Source organism: Dipodomys spectabilis, unplaced genomic scaffold (assembly GCF_019054845.1).
Source record: "Dipodomys spectabilis isolate Male_0828 unplaced genomic scaffold, ASM1905484v1 ptg000171l, whole genome shotgun sequence".
Lineage (NCBI taxonomy): Eukaryota > Metazoa > Chordata > Mammalia > Rodentia > Heteromyidae > Dipodomys > Dipodomys spectabilis.
The window spans coordinates 607,073-628,454 of record NW_024870848.1 but is presented as its reverse complement, the minus strand read 5'-3'; the positions used below and the strand labels follow the sequence as shown (position 1 = coordinate 628,454).

At 33.8% G+C, this 21,382-nt stretch overlaps 1 pseudogene; it reads right to left on the bottom strand.

Annotated features, from left to right (window-relative positions):
• Positions 1 to 21,084: 21,084 nt before the first annotated feature.
• LOC122119517 lies at positions 21,085 to 21,181 on the bottom strand (annotated as a pseudogene).
• Between the last annotated feature and the right edge of the window lie 201 nt (positions 21,182 to 21,382).

Sequence of the window (21,382 nt, the reverse complement as noted above, 5' to 3'; positions counted from 1 at the left end):
ATGGAAAAGAGGTAAAGAGAAGGAGAAATTTAGATTTTTTTTCTTCCTAATCTCAATCACAAGCTCTGGATAATGATTGTGGATATTAGATACAGTAGTCTAGAGTGATTAAACACATTTATAGAAAAAGATAACCCCACAAGTGATCACATGGAGAATGATTATTTATAAAATAAAAATATAATAGCATCAAGCAGGAAGTGTTATCTTTTTGATTAGTTATTGTTTAGTAATTGTTAAATTCTGGTGTGCTATAGTCAACTATCTTAAAGGTATACAAGAATGGTAAGAAACTAACATCTTAATATTATATTCTAATATTAGCTTAATTCTTGCTGTATTATACATATGTTGCTGTATTTGAGTTTTGCCTCAATTTCACATTCTATATTCTTCCAGTACATAAGTTGAAAGAAGCCTCCCTTTGGAAATATGCTATTTTTATAGCTAAGGGAATAGAAGCCTGCTAATAGTCCCAGACAAGGAGATAGAAATATTTCTCTACAAATAGCCTTTGACTACTTCTGGTTCATTATTGTAAGCTGAAGTAAATCACATGACCCAACTTGACTTTGCAGAGTAGAGGTAAATATCACCTACAGAAGCTGATGCAGGACATAGAGTAACATGCCAAAATATGCAACCCTTGAGATAAAGAAGAAAATGAAAAGAACGATAATAGAATCAATCATACTTGCCATCACATGTCTCTGCAGGAAGGAAGCTATTATGTACATTTGTTTCTAAAACTACTGATACCTTCAAATCATGTCTTTTATTTTTGGATGTTACAGGAATTAGAGAACATTTTGATACTAAAACAGCATAAAATCTCAAAGAAAGCTGGAGTAATCATTTCAATACTACATTTTTTCTGCTAGGAAAAGAAACCATTTAATAGACAATACTTTATACTTTCTTACCTAGTATCTTTTTTCTCCAGAACTGGAATTTTTAATATATGTGAATATCCACCAGAATAAATGTCATTTTACTGCATCTTTTGCAGACAGCATAGTCAATTAGATGTAGGTGGGAGTTCATCAGTAGCACTTTTTTAAATTGCAAAAAATTCGGACAGGGAGTGAATATACATATTTTTCAACCATTATATTCCACATCCTCCTCTTTATTTCCTAAGAAACACACCCAATCAACAAAAAGGCTTAGATATTTGGCTCTTGACCTTGAAAGTGGAAGCAGAATGTTTTGGATGTCTGAGCTGTTAATAGTGTTTTCAATAATAATGTCATATGAAACAGCCCTATGAGTCCTGCAGGTCACACAGTACTTCCTTAGTGATGTGATAGGAATGTCAACCTTACTGGACTTAGTATTGTTGTCCACTTCCTTTTCTACCACCAGGCCCAAATTATAATAAAAAGTAATGGAAAGAAAAAGTAATGCCATTTAAGAAAGTCATTTAGGGTTCTGGGAATTTGGCTTCATGGTACAGTGATTGCTTAGCATGCATGAAACTCTAGGCTCAATTCCTCAGTACCACATAAACAGAAAAAGAAAGACTGGAAGTGGTGCTGTGCCTCAAGTGGTAGAGTGCTAGCCTTGAGCAAAAAAAAAGAAAAGCAAAAGCTCAGGAACATTTCTTTGGGCCTGAGTTCAAGCCACAGGACTGGCAAAAATGTCACTTAGCTAGTAAATGCCGAATAGAGAATACATACTTGGAATGTATAATTGCTCCTTCCAACTATTACCTAACAGTAGTCCTTAATTCATGTGGGTTTTTTTTTTTTTACCTATATTAGGATACTGTGGTTTTTTTTTTTTTTTAAACCCTTTTGTTAACAGGTCACAGCAATTAGTGTCAGGAATGTGCTTAGATATCAGGTGAAGATTAACCCTGGAAATTCAAAGATTCCATGCTTTTGAGTGGTCACTTCTAATCACAATGAGAAGGGTAGTCTAAGTGAGATTTGGAAATCTTTTTTGGTCAGTTATGGCACTAAAAAGGCAGAGGCTAATTAATAGTTTTAATAGAAATGAAGGAATAACTCCAGGTCGAAGAAATAAATGATAATAATAACTAAATTATACCAGAAATTGTTCTAGAGAACTATTTTGGGTTATTGAAGAACTAGTTATCAACTAGGCTTTTTCCTCATTGCCTTTAGCATTCTAAATCACTTAGGCTAGTTCTTAATCTCTGTGTGATAAGTTGTATCTCCTTCTATGTTGTTCTTTCATACCTGATATCCTTTGCTTTCTAAAAATCTCAGTCTTTCTCTATTTCTTTATGGACTTTTCCTCATACTAAATAACACCTACACAGATGGCAGAGGATGCTAATGTAAGAGTCCTATAGTTCATGAATCATTAATATAACAACATGGAAAAACGAGGACATATTTATTCCTACCTCAATTTTTCTGAAAAGCTACAATGTCATCATTTCATTCAAATTTCCATTCTTTGTCTACATAGTGTCATTAAACGCACTAAATTCAAATATGAGCCATGTGCTGGTGGCTCACACCAGTAATCCTAGCTACTCCGGAGGTTGAGACCAGAGGATTGTGGTTCAAAGCCAGACTGGTCAGGAAAGTCCATGAGACTTTTATCTTTAATTAACCCCCAGAAACCCAGAAGTGGTACTGTAGCTAGAGTGTTAGAGTGATCAATTGAGCTGAAGAGCTGAGGGACAGTGCCCAGGATCAAATTCCAAGCCCCAGGACAAACAATAAAAGTGCAAATATGAATTTCAGTTTCCCCAAAAGGAACTATGAAGTCAATAGTAATCTTCCTAAGCATAAAAAATAATTTCAAAATGATTCAGTGCACCGACTTTAGCTGAGTTATTTAAGTTATGGCTTCTTTGATGGATATATTCTCTTATTTTAAAAATTATCAAATATTAGCTTTATAATAAACTTCTCCTAGTATTTCTTGTTTCATAAGAGAAATCCATACAGTTGATGTCACTTGGTTTTCTCAGTTCAAAGCCAACCCAGGCAGGAGAGTCTGTCACATTCTTATCTCTAATTATACACCAAAAATCAAGACGTGGGGCTTTAGCACAAGCAGAAGTGTACTAAATTTGAGGGCACGTAGACAAGAAAGACAACTATCAGGGACAGGGTTCAGCCTCTGAGTTCAAGCCCCAGATCCAGAAAACACTAAACAAATGAAGAAGCAAACAAAAAATCCCACATATTTCTTTGGGACCATCCTTACAGCACTGGTTTGAGAAGAGGCTCCTTTTGCTTATCATACTCACTGGATCCTGCTTTTTGGAATCCTCATTGCTATGGCGAACTCAGGTCCAGATTAAAGGAATGGATAACTGACTTTTGCAACAAGAGAATTATCTCAAGAGTTAAATATTCATGCATAAGACACTTTAAAACCGCCGGGCACCGGTGGCTCACGCCTGTAATCCTAGCTACTCAGGAGGCTGAGATCTGAGGATCGCGGTTCAAAGCCAGCCCGGGCAGGAGAGACCTTGAGACCCCTATCTCCAATAAACAACTAGAAAATCGGAAGTGGTGCTGTAGCTCATGTGGTAGAGCGCTTGCCTTGAGCTGAAGAGCTGAGGGACAAGCGCCCAGGCCCAGAGTTCAAGCCCCAAAACTGGCAAAAAAAAAAAAAAAAAGACACTTTAAAACCTCATGTCTTTGTTTCTTTGAAGTAGAATACTTTAAAACAAAGTTATTTTCTTTATTTTTCTATGCTGGCCTTCAAATGGCAGATTGTTTCCTTTTGTAATACTCTCAATTAGAAGTTTACAGAAAAGTTTTATATGAGTAAAGAACACAGTGGAACAAGTTAGGGACAGAGTTTCCTTCAAGACTTGGATTATTTTATTGTACAGTGAAAAGGACAGCACAAATCAACTTGAACTTGGTCATTTCCCTATGTTCAATTCCTCTCTTGGAATCAGTATCCACTTCCCATAACAGTTCCTTCCACTTACTTCCAGGAACAATCTATGGTGCTACTCCCGATAAAATGAATGTTTTCTGGCTTCATTGAAATAACACAAGTACATCTTTGGACATGAGGTAAGAGGTGTTTCAGAGACAACTTAGTAACGAGAAAATATGGAATTGTCATGGTTTATAAAACATTATCCATGTACATATGGCCATATATGATGATGTTAAGTAAAATGAAACCCAAGAAAGGGACACAACTTTTTTTTTTCTTTCTTGTCATTGTTTTTAATGTACTAAATGTACTATGTCATTTTTTTGTTTCTCTCCTATTTTCTTCCTCCATGGTGTAACCCCTGTTTTCACTGTATTTGATGTTGTTAACCTGCACCTTGCATATACATTTTTCTAATGTGGGGAGGGGAAGGGAAATAAAACGCTAAGACAAGGATACAGTATGACCCATTGTAACAATGAGATGAACAAGACACTATGTTGAAAACTAACTTTAAAACTTGGGGATGGGAGAGGGGAGTTTGGATGGTGGGAAGAAAAAAGATGACAGGGTAAAAACAAAGAGGAGGTTACAAAGCTCATTAGATAATGTACTTATTAACTTACTTATGTAACTCTAACCCCTCTGTACATCATTTTCAAAATAAAAAACATGAAAAAAATTATCCTGGAGTAAATTAAGTTGAAATTTCCTATGCTCTGTAAATTAAGACTGATTTTAAGTGGGAAGAAGGTTCTCAGAAACATTTTTTGTGAGTGTGCATGTTGTTCATTATTTCCCAAGTGTACATAAGTTAACAGTAGGAGATCCAATAAGAATAATAGGAGAAAGAGAAGTTCTTTGTTTAAGTATAATGGTCCAATACACTATAGAAGACCCTGCAAATAAGACAACTTTGAAACAATAAAGCCAAGGCCACTATGTAGATCTATGGGAGTGATATAGAGAAAGCATTACTACTATTGAAACATAAAGGATGAGGCCACTCTCTTTAATCTACTAACTCTAAATCATGGTAGCTAATCATGAAAATTTGTAAAAAGAATTGAAGAATTATTCTGGTTCCAAACAAGTCAGATATAAGACCATAGACTTAATTGGAAAAAAAAAAAAAGGCCATGTTGAGAAAGCAGGAATTATACTAGCAATGAACTGGTGGCTAAGATCACATTTCTTTCTCTATTTTTTCTTTTTCTTTGTTTGTTTGTTTGTTTTTTTTTTTTTTGGATGGTTGTGGGGCTTGAAGTCTGGCCCTCCACTCTTCAGCTCAAAACTAGCGCTCTACCTCTTGAGCCACAGTGCTGCTTCCAGGTTTCTGGTGGTTGATTGGAGATAAGTGCCTCAGAAACTTTCCTACTCATGCTGGATTTGAACTGCAATCCTCAGATCTCAGCCTCGTGAGTAGCTAGCATTATAGGCATGAGCCACCAGCATCCCGCTTAACACCACATTTCTAACAGAGTACACTCAGTATATGTAATGTGTATGTTTCTCTATCTTTATATGAACTCGAGTTAAAAATCTGGGCTACAGCTTTTGCACTCACAAAAATGTTTGTATTTTAAAAGTTGATACTCCTGGAAAAATAGAACTTAAGAATGTAAAGGAGTCTGGGAAGTTCAGTTTGCATCCAGCTTGGGAGAGCAGTCTTTGAGACACTGTTTATAATTACCAGCCAAAAGCAGCATTGGAAGAATGGCTCATGTGATGGAATACTAGTTATGAGCAAGATTGCTGAATAAGAGCTTGAGGTTTTCACACACACACACGCACACACACACACACACACACACACACACACATACAAACATGCACATACACACAGAGGCACTTCTATGTGCAAACACACATATGAAACAACTCTCAGAATGTGTAGAAATGTTAGAAAATAATAAAAAATATGTATTCAGACTAGAATCAAGTGATAATTTTTTTAATATTAGAAAGTCCTCAAGTGAAATTTCCCCCAATACGCTTGAGAATATTACATATTTAGGGACCAGAGATAGTAAGAAAGTCAAATAATCGTTATTGAAGGGGTTGGATCCATGGAGGAATGAATCAGAGACCCCTGCAGGTGCTTCTGAAAATGTTCATATCCTGTATCAAATGTTAAAAGATCATCGAAAATAGTACATAAACATTCTGAGCCATCAGTCTTTTGAAAAATATTATCGGAGAAGTTCAGAAATGCTAGTCTGTATCAAGATTAAATAAACCAACAAAGTATGGTAGGACAATGAGATACAAGGCTGGAATTCTAGCACTCAGACTAAGACAGGAGATTAGAGAGTGGAATTACATAGCGATACCTTCCTGGGACTAGGTAACATAATTTTGCCTCAATAAAACAAAACAAGAAAGGAATAAAAAAAAACAGGAAAGGAATACACAGTTGCAAGTTTGGCTAATTTTGTCATTATGTTTTGAGAAGTCAAGTTTGCTATTGAAATGCAACTCATATATAATCCTCAGTTGTGTTTTAAATACTTTCTTCATTACAGAACATTCCTAGATGCAAAATAGCTCATGATTCCCAACCAAAAATTTGAAAAAGTAAGCATCATTCTGTTGGATTCCAAAGAAATGATGAAGGATTACAAAAGCTTAAGCCTGGAGAAATAGTGAAGTTCGTTTAATGTAGGAGTTTGTAGACTTGTCTAAATTAGAATTTAGATATAAAATAAATGTTTTTGTTTGTAAGTTTTCTTTGTAATTTAATATTCTATTTCATATTGTATTTCATATTCTATAGGACAGAACATTTAATTCACAAATTCACAAATGATTCTGGCATTCTATTTGCCTAAAATATTCTTTCAAGTGAAGTATAATTAGAACTTAGTTAATAGATAATTGCAACAGTTCCTGTGTAAGATGATAATGTGAATAATGTAGAAAAAGTTGCCAACAAATTTATGATATTAATTTATAAAAAGAAGAATTTTTTGAGACTTTGGTGCACCATGGGATGAACAGAGTAATTGTGTGACAACCTTTTCCTTCCACCTATATATAACACAGGAAGAAATTTCTTTAATTACATACCTCTATATATAATGAGAAAAATGCTAGGATTTGGGTTTGTTTTTATTTTGTTTTTGTTGTTTGCTTTGTCCTAGGGCTTAAATTCTGTGCTTGGGACTGTCCCTGAGCCTGTTTTTGCTCAAGGCTACTGCTCTTCCACATGAACAACAGTGCCACTTGTGTCTGGCTTTTCTGAGCAGTTTATTGGAGATAAGAATCTGAGGCACCTTCCTGCCTGAGTGGGCTTTGAACCATAAGCTTCAGATCTTCATATTCAGATATTCTGAGTATCTGTGATAGATGAAAATATAGCTATAAATAATATTTGCAAGTGTTTTGATCTCAAGAATACCACTGTGGGGAAAATGATGCAGCAAAGTTTAGTGTAGTGTTCTTTCCCCAATAGGAAAGGCATCACATTAGCAGAAGTGTAGTATTTTTTCACAATAATGATAAGCTAGTCCTGATGTGAATTTAGGGAATTTTAAGGTCCACCTTACAAGTTGGAAACTGTTGGGCTAGGATGAACTTACAGCATAAAAACTTAGGATTGATGGTCATAGAAATAATAGCTTACTCTGATAAACATATGTTTACACTTGAGGAATTTATAATAGATACTTCATAGTTTTATCTTCTACCAGAATGGGGCTATTTTTTCTGTTGACTTTTAAATATGTACCCACCCCCCACTGGAAACTACATCTATTGCAGAATAAAATGCAAACAGGTACTGTTTTGAATGTCTCTGGTATGGCATGTTCAGAATTTGAAAATGAGTATTTAGTAGTAATAGGAATGTTGAAGAACACATATAGTCTGTCTTCTTCACAATTAGTTTTAAAAGTTAGGAGTTTCCATAAAATTGAACTGTTTTCTGTTTTAGTATGAAAATACTAAAATAATGTTTTTTTCAAAATAATGGCAAGTATATTCTGAAAATTTTGTATAGTTTGATAACATTCAAGTTGATGACACTCTGATAAAGAAAGGGGTAATTAATACAAATTAGAAGACAAATTGGGTTGATTTTTTAAAAAGGTAACACACATAGAATAATATTTACTATACCAATACAGTGAAATTATATTTTATGTAGCTTATTTTTAAATTTAATTTTATTGTCAAGGTGATATATAGAAGGGGTTGCAGTAATTGTAAGGTAGTAAATATATAGCATGTCGAACTTTTTACCTCCTCCCTCATTTTTCTCATACTTTTCCTTCACCCCAATACCCTTTCCAAGTTGTAATGTAAATTTCCAACAAGTCTTGTGAGTATTGCTATTGCACTGGTCTGTCTTTCGCCATTTGCCTTGCATTGTGTTGTTCCTCTTCCCTTGCCAAATTAAGATATATGTATATACAATACACAGAATCCCGAATTCAAATACTGCAGAGGATAAACCATAGGGGAAAACACAAAGAAAAAAGAAATCACATTGGGAAAAGGTCAGATAATGTGATGTTAGGAAAATGAACCCTTAGATATGTATTTTAATGTTTTTTTTTTATTTCATGCATTTGTTTCTAATGCGTTTATAAGATTATCTCTTTGTTGCTTTGTATGTCCCTCCCCCACAGTATAACCCCTGCTTTTACTATATTTGATGTCAGTATAACTTGTGGAGGAGATGGGGAAAAACAAGTCATTTAAGGATACAGGTGGACCTGTTGCAACACTGAGAAGTGCAAGTTGTCATGTCGAAAACGAGCTTTACAAAGTTGGTGCGGGGGTGGGGGGTGGGGGGGGAAGGGGGAGGATTGGGTGGTGGGGAGGTAGGGGGGAGGTAGGGAAGGGATGTGAAGGGTAAACAAAGGAGGAGGCTGCAATGCTTGATTAGAAATGTATGCATTATCCTGCCCATGTAATTGTAACCCCTCTGTGCAGTATGTTCACAAAAAAAAAATAAAATTTAAAAAAAAACAATAACTACAAAGAAAAACCTCTGTATCCATATCTAAGAGTTTATTATGCTCAGCATTATCTTATATGGTCATATATACATCACTATTGAGACATTCAGCTCTTCTGCTAGGACTATTCTAGACATTTCCTACTTATTACAAATGAGGGAAACCATGGAATCTCTTTGTGTCTTGCTTATTTTAATTAGTAGGATATTTCCAAGTCTTTCTATTTCCTTATTAATTAGAAGTATAGAATTCCACCGTGTGTGTGTGTGTGTGTGTGTGTGTGTGTGTGTGTGTGTGTGTGTGTGTGTTTGTATACCACATTTTGTCAATTCGTTCATCAACTGAGTGGCATATTGGTTTAAAACATGATTGCATGTATATATCACTTAGGGTCATTCAAAAATGACAGATTCTACTTCCCCAGACATTCTAAAATCATGATTTCTAAGTAAGGCAGGATTTTATGGTGGCACAAGTGTTGAGATACTTGGATGAGTCTATGTATATCTTGCACTGAATTAGGCAGGAAGATATCCAATATCATATAGGATAAAAATGGTAGTTTCAAAATATTCCCTTGAGAAAGATATAGGAGGTTGCCAGAAGTATGAAGTAGTTGAGATAATTTTGAAGAATTTAGAAATGCAAGCTCAGGTATGTCTCTTTAAATAATAATTAAGTGGAAGGGCAAAAGAAGGGGAAGAGAAGAAAATAACTGACAGCAGATCATTGTCCCAAATTAGAGTATAAAGACATAATCTATAACTTCCAAGTTAAAAAGAAACCAATATAATACGTCGCACTTAATTTAGGTACATGCAAAATGTTTATTTGGCTTTTTCCTACCTTAATGCTCCAAAATAAATGAATACATAAGAAAAGTTATGTGATTGCCGTTATTTCAACCTGAACACTAAATGTGATGAGCCCTCTTTTTCTTACTTTGCACTTGGAAAATAGTACCTAAGTTGATGATGTTGTGGCTGATTAGAGGTAGACAAAGGGGCTTCTACTTGTACAATTATCCCAGAATAGTCTAAAGCAGTTTTTCTCCCAATATATAAAACTAAATTTTCTGAAGTTGTGCTTTGAACACACCCTCACACTTAAGCAGATTATTTGAAATTATACTTCAGCATTTCCTTGGCACATTCTACTTTGTGACTTTGTCTTTTTTGCACATTCCTTTTGAGTTCATAGTTGCTCTATTTCCATTTAATCTGTGAAAACTGCTAAGAACATTGTTCAACTACCACTTCTTTTTTGCACATGCCCAGTCTATGTGAAGCTACTTTGTACATGTTAAGCAATAGGATAGTACTCACTCTCTGAGGAGAAAAGTTCCACATTATAACCCTATGCCCACATTAGAGGGCGTAGAATTTACAGCATTTTGAGACAACCAGTGATATTAGAATTGAAAGGTTCCTTAGGGACATTTTCTTGGAGCTCATTAGTTTACCCAGGAGAGATATAAATATCCACAAAAACTGGAGCTTATTAGTAAGTATCCGAATTAACACTAGATCCTAGATGTTGTGTTAATACAAATCACCATTGTATTATTGTTACATCAGAATCCTTCCCTACTTGCAAATATGGATGAGAAAATGAAAGAAAGGCATTAAAACAAAATGTCTTATCTTTTTAGTCATTTAATCCTAGTAGTAAGGGTAATGTCTGAACTCTTCCATTCAATAAACATTTAAAGTTTATAAGAGTACTTCCTATATAAGAATTTGTGGCATGTTCATTGACAGGGTTATTTCAGCATGGAGATATCCCTAACAAGAACTAGATTTAAATAGAGTATATGACAGTTATGATGTGTCAATCAGGCATTTTCTATTCTAAAGAAGAATCAATTTGAGGACTGTTCAGTAACATCAGTAACATCAGTGTTACTTGTCCTACATTTATAATGAATAGGTTGATAAAATATCCAAACATATCTAAAGATATTTCAATAAAATCCCAAACTGATGTGGATACATGGGTCACTCATTGGAACTGTAGACAAATTAGTCTTATCTGTGCTGCAGTTCAATCAATAATCACCTGGTTAAACAAACTCTTCAAAAATATTCACAGGATTCATCATGATATTTATATCTGTATAATTCTTCTAAGGTCAGGATAAAAGCATTTGGTCCCAACATTTAAAATCAAGAGGATCTGTGGAATTCATGGATCCAGAATTTTATGGCTTCACGTTCATATCTCAAAATTTTATTAATCTGACTTTCACCAAAACACTGTGCTTATTGAACTTGTCTATGTCCTTTTAGTTTTCAAATCCAAATAGCATATTTCCTTCAGTATCTTCCTGACAATTCATTCCCTCCTTTACTTCTGTAAATCTGTTTTTATTACTTTCTTGTTTCCTTATTTATCTCTTTCTTCTATTCTTGTCCACTATGATGCTCACATTGCTCACATTTGTGTCAGAACTTTCCTTTTACTCTTCCGTTTAATAATGCCCCCGATTTTATTATTCTTTTTCGTATTAATGGTCTTGGATATTTTAATGATGTCTAAAAAGACTTATCTATGCATCGGTTTAACATAAATTTTAGAACTATCAGAGAGTTTTTTTCCTCTAAATCCATCATTTCCACCTGTATTCTTTATCACCAAGAATATTACTAATATGGCTGCCAGCCAGAGACATGGAAGCACTTTAGATTTCTTCTTACCCTCCTACTTCTGTCCATTAGATAAGATGAATAATCAAGATTTTATGTTTATGTCACTAACATAATTTCCATGTACTCGTTTTTATGCCCCTGAAACCGGCCTGTTTCAAATACTCATCATGGGTCACCTAGTCCTAAAACAACCGCTTACATAGTATGCTTTTTCCCCATAGACTTTTCATATTGTTCCTCTCCATCACCAAATTACTGCTCCATGTAAGCACACAGAGTGAATATCTCAGACACAAATTCCAGTATCATTATTTACTCACTACATTAACTGTTGGCATTACATTTCTCATCTGTAAATGGATATAATCTACCAGAAATATTGAAGAATATATTTGTTGACTTCTAGAGCAAGAAAAAAGAAAAGTGAAGAGTCCTTACATTTTCCACCTTACCTTACAAATAAGGAAAGAGTCAAATTCAGTTTGTTGGTTTAAAATCACAAATTTTTTCTTGCAGAAATAAAAATAAGTCATCATCAGGCTACACTGTGCTCATCATCCTCATCAAAATTATTATTAGCATCATATGTGTTAATTATTGAAAGTCTGATATGTGTCTATGACTTTGCTATTATTTGTGTTTGGATTAATAATTTGAATGTTACCACTGTGCATGCATCCATATTAAAATTTTGAACAAATAAAGAAACCAAAAAACTAACCATATCAGGTAGCTTGACTATGTGCTTATAACAAATTATGGAATAGATTTTTGAAGCATTGCAAATTCCTAACCAATACGAATTAAGTTCCTCTCTCTCCGTCACTGCACACAAATATTTAAGAGGTTGAACAGAACTTTTTTCAAGTGATATACTGTAAATGTTACTACAATATCATGTGTATATCTAAAATTTCCTTTAAAGTAATAAACTCTACTTTCAAATCAAATATTAGTTATTTTATTCTCGGGAACTTTTAGATAAAGACTGTATATCTTTGAAATGAAAGAAGGTCAAAATAGTAGCATAAAAATTTTAGAGGCAGTCTGTCTTCAGAAATACATATACATATACATATATATATATGTTATGTGCAGAAAGATATACATTTTAGAGATTATTTGTCATCAGAAATATGTACATATATCTAAATTTCTGTGTAGAACGATGTACATTATAGTGAAAAATAAATCTTAAAACGTAATTAAAATTTAAAATAATACATCAAACCAAGTGCCAGTGACTCACTCTTATAATTCTAGGTGCTGTGATCGTAGAATTGTGTTCGAAGCTAGCCCAGACAGAAAAGTACTTGTTAGAGTCTTATCTCCAATTAGTCACTAAAAACAGGAATTAGCTCTGTGCTTCAAGTTGTGGAGGGCTGGCCTTGAGCATAAAAAGCCTTGGGAACAATGCCAAAGTCTTGCAAACAACAACAACAGCAACAAAATGTATCACATTAATTTCACAAAAGCAAATTTTAACTGCTGTGAACATTTCTTAGAAACATGAATACATTCCCCTAGAAAATGTTAAGTAAAAGTATAGAATATTTACGTCTATGTTAAAGACATGACTATTTAGATTGTTTAAGATATTTAGGTGATGATTAGGAATTAAGAATAATGATAGATAATATATTGGGACTGGACTTTTATTGTAATGGTTAGATCAAATTATTCTTGCTTGGTATATGAATTATAATAAGTGATAAACATTTTTAAATGATTTCCAATGCAAAGGATTATCAATTCTTTTGTAATTTCAAAACAAGAAATCTGTTCCAAAGCTAGTTTGCTCTAAGACTATATTGTTTTCTAAAATTAATTTAGGAATGAGTTAAGATTTAGATAACACTGCACAGCAGAGGAGAGTGAGAGGGGATAGAATGATGGACCACATAGGTGTGTCATTGGTACTGTTTCAAAAAACAGAAACACTTCAGAGAAGTGAAAGAGGAATATAAGGTGTCCTGAATCAAGTTTCATTTTAATCCACCTAATAGTTTTGACTGAGAGTCAAATAACACGGAAAAAATAGAAAATAAAGTAGAAAATAAAGCATTGTATAAACCTGTTACAATGTGAAGAAATTGTAATAGGAAGATGATAATTAATTTCCAAAGAAATAAAAGAAAGAATAGGTAAACTCTAAAGGAAAAAAGAATGAAGAGAGAATAGAAGCAAAGTAAAACCTTTATCAATAACAAACGCAAGAGTTTGGAAGTGGAAAGGCAGTAGAAATATTGTAAATAACAATAACAATAAAATTGCTAATGTGGATAGAAGATGGATCACATTTTATCATATATGATTTTGAAGTCATAGGAAATGAAAATTTAAAAGTCATAATTTAAAACTCTATTTGAATTATAACTAGACACTATAGCTCAGTGTTAAAACATTGGCCTAGCATGTGTGAAGCAATGGTATGATTGCCCAAGCATTACAAAGTACAGACAAAGCACACACACAAAAAACCCACATTAACGCAGACACACACACACACAACATACACACATTTGGAATATTTATATCATCATAGTATTTTGGGAGCCGACAGTAAAGCTCCAAGGTCATCTTGACCCTTGTGCTCACTTGAAGGCACGTACAAGGAACTGGCTTTCATGAAAAGCACCAGGTGCGGGGGTTTGCTTTGCTATGTCTGTAGAGTTTGTTTTACTTTCTATCAGTTGACCTTGTCTTGCAATCTGCACCTTGTTTTTATTAAAATTTTCCTTGCTTTTCTGCACTATGGTGACGTTAGGTTACCTCTTGACTTCTAATAGTATATAATAAGGACAGTTAAAAATAAACGGTGCTGTAGTCTTGAGCTGCAGACCTCCTGACCCCATCCTTTGTCTTATGTCTTTATTTTTCCATCCTCGCCCCCTAATTCAGGATTCCCTTTCGTTGCCGGCAGGCTCCGGCAATATTAAACACAGGAAATTATCACAAATAGTAAAAATATGTTAATATGAAATCGTATTATTGCTCATACTATTTAAAAGTTTAGTAGAAATAAAATAGTCACAATATACTTGGATTCTTATAGATCAACTAAATTGAAAATAAAGAAACAGAAGACATGAGAACCTTTGCAAACAAGTTTTAAATAATAAACATTTTGAAACATGTATAATTTTATTTTGACAAAAGATTGATGTTACTGATATTTTAACTCAAGATTTAGAATATGATAACCAGGTGCTCTATATCTCACTAGAGATGGCTATATTTCTAATCATTTCACTCTGGATACTTTTATAATAAGGTCTCATCATTTCAAAGCCTCTCCTGAATCACAAACCCTACTTACGCTTCCCACCATAGCTAGAAAATGGAAGCCACAAATCACCATGCCCTACTCAAACATTTTTTTTAATTCAAGTACAAATATTTCCAAAAAGTGACCACGTAATGAAGCCTTCTTAATAAAGTATGTGCTTCTTGAAAACACAGTAAGGACAAATATGTTTAGAACTATAAGAAATTAAATTTATTTAAATTCACCAACCATATAAAAATTAAGAAAATAATTTTAACTATACATGTTAAATATTTTAAAAGCAAATATATGTGTCTAAATAATTTACATGTGTAAAACTCATGCAAAATTAAATTAACTAATCCTACGACTCTGAAAAAAGAATTACTCTAAAGAAACAAAAGAAAATAAGATCAAAATTTGAAATTTAGAAAATAAAATGAAGTGCATTATTTAGTTGACTTAGGTAACTATAAACCCTCTGTATATCAATTTTATAATAAAAATGCATGAACAAAAAAAACAAAAGTACACATTGATCAAGAGCAACAGCTAAAGCATCAGTATTTCTTTTTTGAATTTACAAGAAAATCGATGGAGGGGATAACAATGTTCTTTCCATTAAAAAATGTACTCATTACCTTACATATGTAACTGTAACCCCTTTGTACATTACCTTTACAATAAAATTAAATTGAAATTAAAAATAAACTAAATAATATACCAATTAAGAATTCTTAGAAGCCATTGGTTAAAAACTTTGTAAAAAACTGCCCTAAGTACCCAAGGAATATACTTTGATGATACTATTTAAATACTTAAACTTCAGCAGAGAAGCAAAAAATTTATAAATGTTACAAAGTAAAGTAATAAATCAGAATATATTAGTATTAATAAAAATCATAAGATGAATTTATGGTGTTAGTCAAATATGTAAGAAATGAGATGAATTGCCATTCGTTTGCAGTTAATAAGTGAGAAAGAGTTTTCTAGGTCTTTTAAAATATATCTTAAGAGTAATGAAGAAACTATTCTGTCACATCATATGATAATCAGATAAAGATGATATTAAACCAAAGAACAGATTGTACTAAGTTTTGGGATGTTAATATAATATATTTACATATTTTGGTTGTGGGTGATTGTGGGGATTTCAACTTGCAGTATTGTTCTTGCTAGGCTGGTGTCATATCAGTGGTTAATTTTAGAACAGGGGTTCCCTTTCCACAAGAACATGCACCTGAGTTGCACACCAATTTGTCTAGCTGCCTACCTTTGCTGACCTGGATTCTGCAGTATTTCCAATCTTAGCCTCTAGATAGTGCAGGATGGTGGAAATGATCCAGGGCACCCAGCTATAGATGGAGAAGGAAGTCCACTAAACTTTTGGCTTGGGTTCTGTTCTCAAGCCTCCTAAGTAGTTAAGAGTAGAAATGGGAGTCCCTGGTGCCAAGCAGTAACAGTATTTTTAAAGCAACTAGACATATATATGAGTTAAGCTTGTCATTACCTCAGGAAAAGAATAAAAGAGCTGTGAAGCACAAAGGACAGTCAGAATTTTAACTAGCTACTCAGAGGCTGAATCAGCTTAGCTAGCTACTCAGGAGCCTGAGATCTGAAGACCACTGTTCAAAGCAAGTCCAATCGTGAAAATACATGTGATATCTCCAAAAAATCAGAAGTGGAGCAGTGGCTCGAGTGGTAGACCACTATCCTTGGGCACAGAAGCTTAGGGATAGTACCCAGGCACTATCAAGCTTCAGGAATGATGAATACATGCATGAGCACCTGCAGATGTGCGTGTGCATACACACGTGCGCGTGAACACACAAACACACCAATGCGACCTTCTTTACTTTTTTTACCATGTTGTACCCTATTGCCATGTATTAGCTCACAAATTAACAAAATCAGCTAAGCAGTTATTTACATGCAACTGATCATATTTCTCTAAAGTCTATTCTCTTTTTGCAAGCCTTCTTTTATTTGACCCAAAAGTAAATTATTCAGGAGGGCAATTCATCTCCCTCAACTCTGTAGTATTATATGATTGTTTAGGTTCTTCCTAGCTATATGATTTTGTGAAATCCTACATCAAACAGCGTATTTCTTTCACGAGAAGGTAAGTCTCTGTCCAACAATTAATAATAGGTTTTTGTCCTCCTGCCAAGCATCTATAGTTTTATAATCTTCATCTATTTCATGATCTGTCTGTGTATGCCAAAGACTGCTGTGAAAATAAAAAAGACCCTTTTCAGCACTTAGCATTCGTATAACATTCAGAGGTATGAAGGTGTTTAAATATTACTGAAATTGCTTTGGAATAAATAAAGTTCACCTTGACTATCTTGAGAAAGAAGAATTGGTTTCCCAGCACTTAGGTAAGAACGTGAGTGAAAAAAAAAAAGGAAAGTTTGGAACAACTCAACAAATACATTCAAATGAAACAAAACAATCCAAGAAAACACAAATTAATTCAGTACTTAAAAACCTGCAGGAAATGCAAAGATTTATTTTAAAAAATCAGCTATGATAAGCTTTTGAGAATCCTGAATACATGGGAGTCTACTTTTGTGAGGACAGTGGTTAAAGCCCAGACTAGACAGAAAGATCTGTACACAATGCCATGTACCTGTTATTCTAAATTCCAGGAAGAATAACATTAAGTGGACTGAGCCTAAGATCATACACAAGGAGGACGCCAGATTCTATCTGAAAAATAATCAGGATAATTTAGGGCTGGGGGCATGACAAAGTGGTAAGAACACCCATTTAGGAGACACAAGACACTCAATGCAAATTCTATTATGGGTATTGAAGAAAAAAGCTATGACTTCAAATAATTTGAATGATTGTAAGATTTGAGTATTTCAGTGGAGAAAAAATCCATTAGAGAAATAGAGTGAACCCATGTTGTGATCCTTTCTACTTAAGCTATAATTTTGTGTGGTACTCCAGACATAACAGAGTTATATTGCAAATGAGCATGGATGTGCATTTGGGTGATGGAAATATTCTACTTACACAGCTGTAAATTAGATTTTTTGGCTAGATTGTATTTCTTGAACTAAGAGCCTGTGTGTTGTCCCTGAGCTTTTTCTCTCAAGGCTACCACTGTACTACTTTGAGCCACAGTTCCAATTTTATTTTCTGTTCATTGTTTGGAGATAGGAGGCTCATGTACTTTCTTGCCCAAGATGACTTCAAACCATGATCATCAGATCTCATCCTCCTGAGTAACCAGGATTCCAGGCATAAGTTGTCTATTTTTAAAATAATTTAGTAAATCATACAGTTACAGAACTTATAAATTATCATTGCAACCTGTGCAATAGATGTGTGTATGTATATATCAATGCATACAAATAGAAGTATTTTAACGTATCTTTGTATCTACAATAGATTTATGAAAAATCAACCTTTGTTGTAAAATAAAATGGAAACAAAAGTTATTAAGGAGGAAACCAAAAGGAATTGTCACATATTTCTTTTTGTTGAATGGAATATGAATTGCGAGAATCAGTTTGGAAAAATCATCTTAATTTAACAAAATGGATAATGGGTATTAATTCCAATCTATTTGCCCATATTGTGCATCCTCACACATGAGTGTCAAAATCAAACCACAATTTTTGCTTTTGTATTTAACGTATTTAGGGGATTGATGAAGTAATCAAATAAAGATTAAAATAATAGCAAATGATGCTATGAGTTAGAGCTGAAAATGTTTTTAAATATTATAATAGCTAATTAAATTGAATTTTTCTTACTTTTACTCTATTGTCATGTCCCTCATTCCCACATTCATTCCCACATTAGAAAAGTACATAGAAGGTTCTCACTAAATTATTTGTACAATCATGAAAAAAATGTATTGAAAGAATATGGGCACAGTGTGGTTTTAGCTTATTGAGCTAGGGGGTAGTGTGTTATTGAGGACTTGCAAAACGCTGTGATAGAGATGAAAGGAGGGATGTGCTTACTCTGGAAAATTGGCTAGGGGATTGCTCCCAGAAAAATAGTGACGAATTCTTCCAAAAGATACAGTAAATACACTTTCAGAGGTAATCCTCAATACCATTTTCCACAAAGTTTTGTCCCAGATACAATCGGCCTGCCTTCTCTGGCTGCTTTCCTAGACTGGACCTATTCCTTCACTCTACAGGAAAAGTGTGATACAACTGATTTCAGTCAGATCTGTTACTAGAATTATCAGGGATTTAGATTCTTGTCTGTAATTTGGTCAAAGCTATGTCTCTTTATGTAGGCTATTAAAAATATATTTACTAATTACAAGTAAATACATAAATTCTATTTCCATCTCTTTTAAAAATAAAATTGTTTGCTCTATAAATTGATCAGAGGCATGGATTTTGTGGCTAGGTAGGTCATTGCACATGTGTCTCTCTCTTCCTCTCTCCCTTTCTTGGTTCTCACAGATAATATGACTGATCCATAATTATCCTAATTTATTTTGCTTTTATATTTTTGGTTGCATCATTTCACTTTCTGCTCTGCCATTTCCCAAATCATTTACATAGAAGGCATTATTTCATATTTTCTCATTCCTAGAATAAGCTGCACATAAAGACACCACTGGTCCTCATTTTCAGTCTGTACCTTTGAATATGGAGGAAAACCTTTCCTCTGCTCTCTATCAATTCCCTACTCACCAGTTAGAATAATTTCGAATAGTAAAAGTGGAAAAAGTGAAAAAAATCATGGTGAAATAACAGATGTAGAAAATTCACTGGATTTTTCTGACCAGTTCAACCAACGTGAACTATTGGGGAATACATGTGCACCTCATTCCCACTGGTACTCAATGTCTCTGGTTAGGCAATTCTGATGAAGACAAGGAACAAGATGAAAAAGTGAGGAATGATATCATTTGTAAAAAAAAATGGAGAAGTATTCAAGCAAATTTTTCTGTGGGCTGCTGAAAATAATTGGCTTACTACAGTACAGAGACTACTTTCCAAAAAGGACACTCATGTGAATACTAGGGATGATGATGAGTATACCTCTCTTCATCGGGAAGCCTAAGTGGACACTTTGACATTGTCCATGTGTTGGTGGCTCAAGGCAGATATTCATGCAATAACTGTGAATGGCTGGACAACCCTGCACAGTGCTGATATGTGGAATAATACCAGAGTGGCTTCCTTCTTAGTTCATCATGATGCAGATACCAATGCCCAAACTAAAGTCCTCTTGACCCCCTTGCATCTTGCTGCTTGGAATAGAAATAGCAAAGATATGCTGGATCTCCTTCTATTGAACCATATATGAAACCAGGTCTGAAGAACTTGGAAGAAACTGCATTTGATATTGCCAAAAGGATAAATATGTATCACTACCTCTCTGAAGTTGTGGAAGGCTGTAAAAATTGTTCTCCTAAGTCATAATGGTTTGGTTAAGTTTCTTAAATTTCAAAAATGCCAATCCATCTTTGTGTCCATACAAAATATTTTCACAATACAAAGCAACTGCAATATCTTACTATAAAAATTCATGGATTGCATCGTATTTTTCAAGTGAATTGCCTGACTTTGATGTCAAAATGTATTCAAGATTTGTTTGTATACATCTATAATGATTTCTGCAGGGTTTGTGATTATTTAAATCAGAAATCATTTTAACTTATCTGTTGGAATGAGTAGTACAAAAACTAAAAATATTTCTGGTGCTTGAATGAAAAAATTATATTTTAAAATAATCTGTTTTTTGTTTGTATAATGTACATAATCTATTTAATTCTCTCCTAGATATAATACTTTGAATTCTACATTGTTTTATTATATATATAGGTTCATTACAAATGTGTTATTTCAGATAGCATTCCATATAGAACAAGTTTAAGATTCCGATTCCTTTTATTCCTAGGTTCTTATAGTATTTTATTTCTTTGGGATAAAATGACAATGTTATCTAATTTCAAAAGTTTTGTAAAGATTATGCTATGTAAAGGCCTTTCTAAGGTGAGGATTTAATGCATTGATGTCAAAATAACTTTCAGTTCAATGAATTACATGTATTGTTACATTTGTATTTTTTAATATTTTTATTGTGAAAATACTGTACAGTGGGGTTACAATTACATGGGCAAGATAATGAGTACATTTCTTATCAAGCATTGTAGCCTCCTCTTTGTTTACCCTTCCCATTCATTCCCATCCTTCCCCTGCCCCCCCACTCAATCCTCGCCGTTACCCCCCCCCCACACGCACCAAAGTTGTAAAGTTCATTTTTCGACATAACGACTTGTATTTTTGTAATCAATTTTTAATAACTGTTTTTCATATCTTGCATGTGAAGGATGAAAAATATGGAATACTTCACAAATTTTCATATCATCCTTGTGCAAGTGCCATGATAATTTCTATATTGTAATTTGGGTAAACGTGCTGCTGAAGCGTGTAGTATCCTGTAAATTTAAGTAGTTAATAATGCATTCTTTATACAGGCATATATCCTTGGTTGACTGTTTGTAACTAGGAAACCTTATTGTTCCTAAAAATGCTATTGATCTTACTTCTCTAAAATTCTGTGTATATTGGAAAAAATTTATATTGTTTGGTCGATTGCTCACATTTGCAATTTTTTGTCAATGACTACTT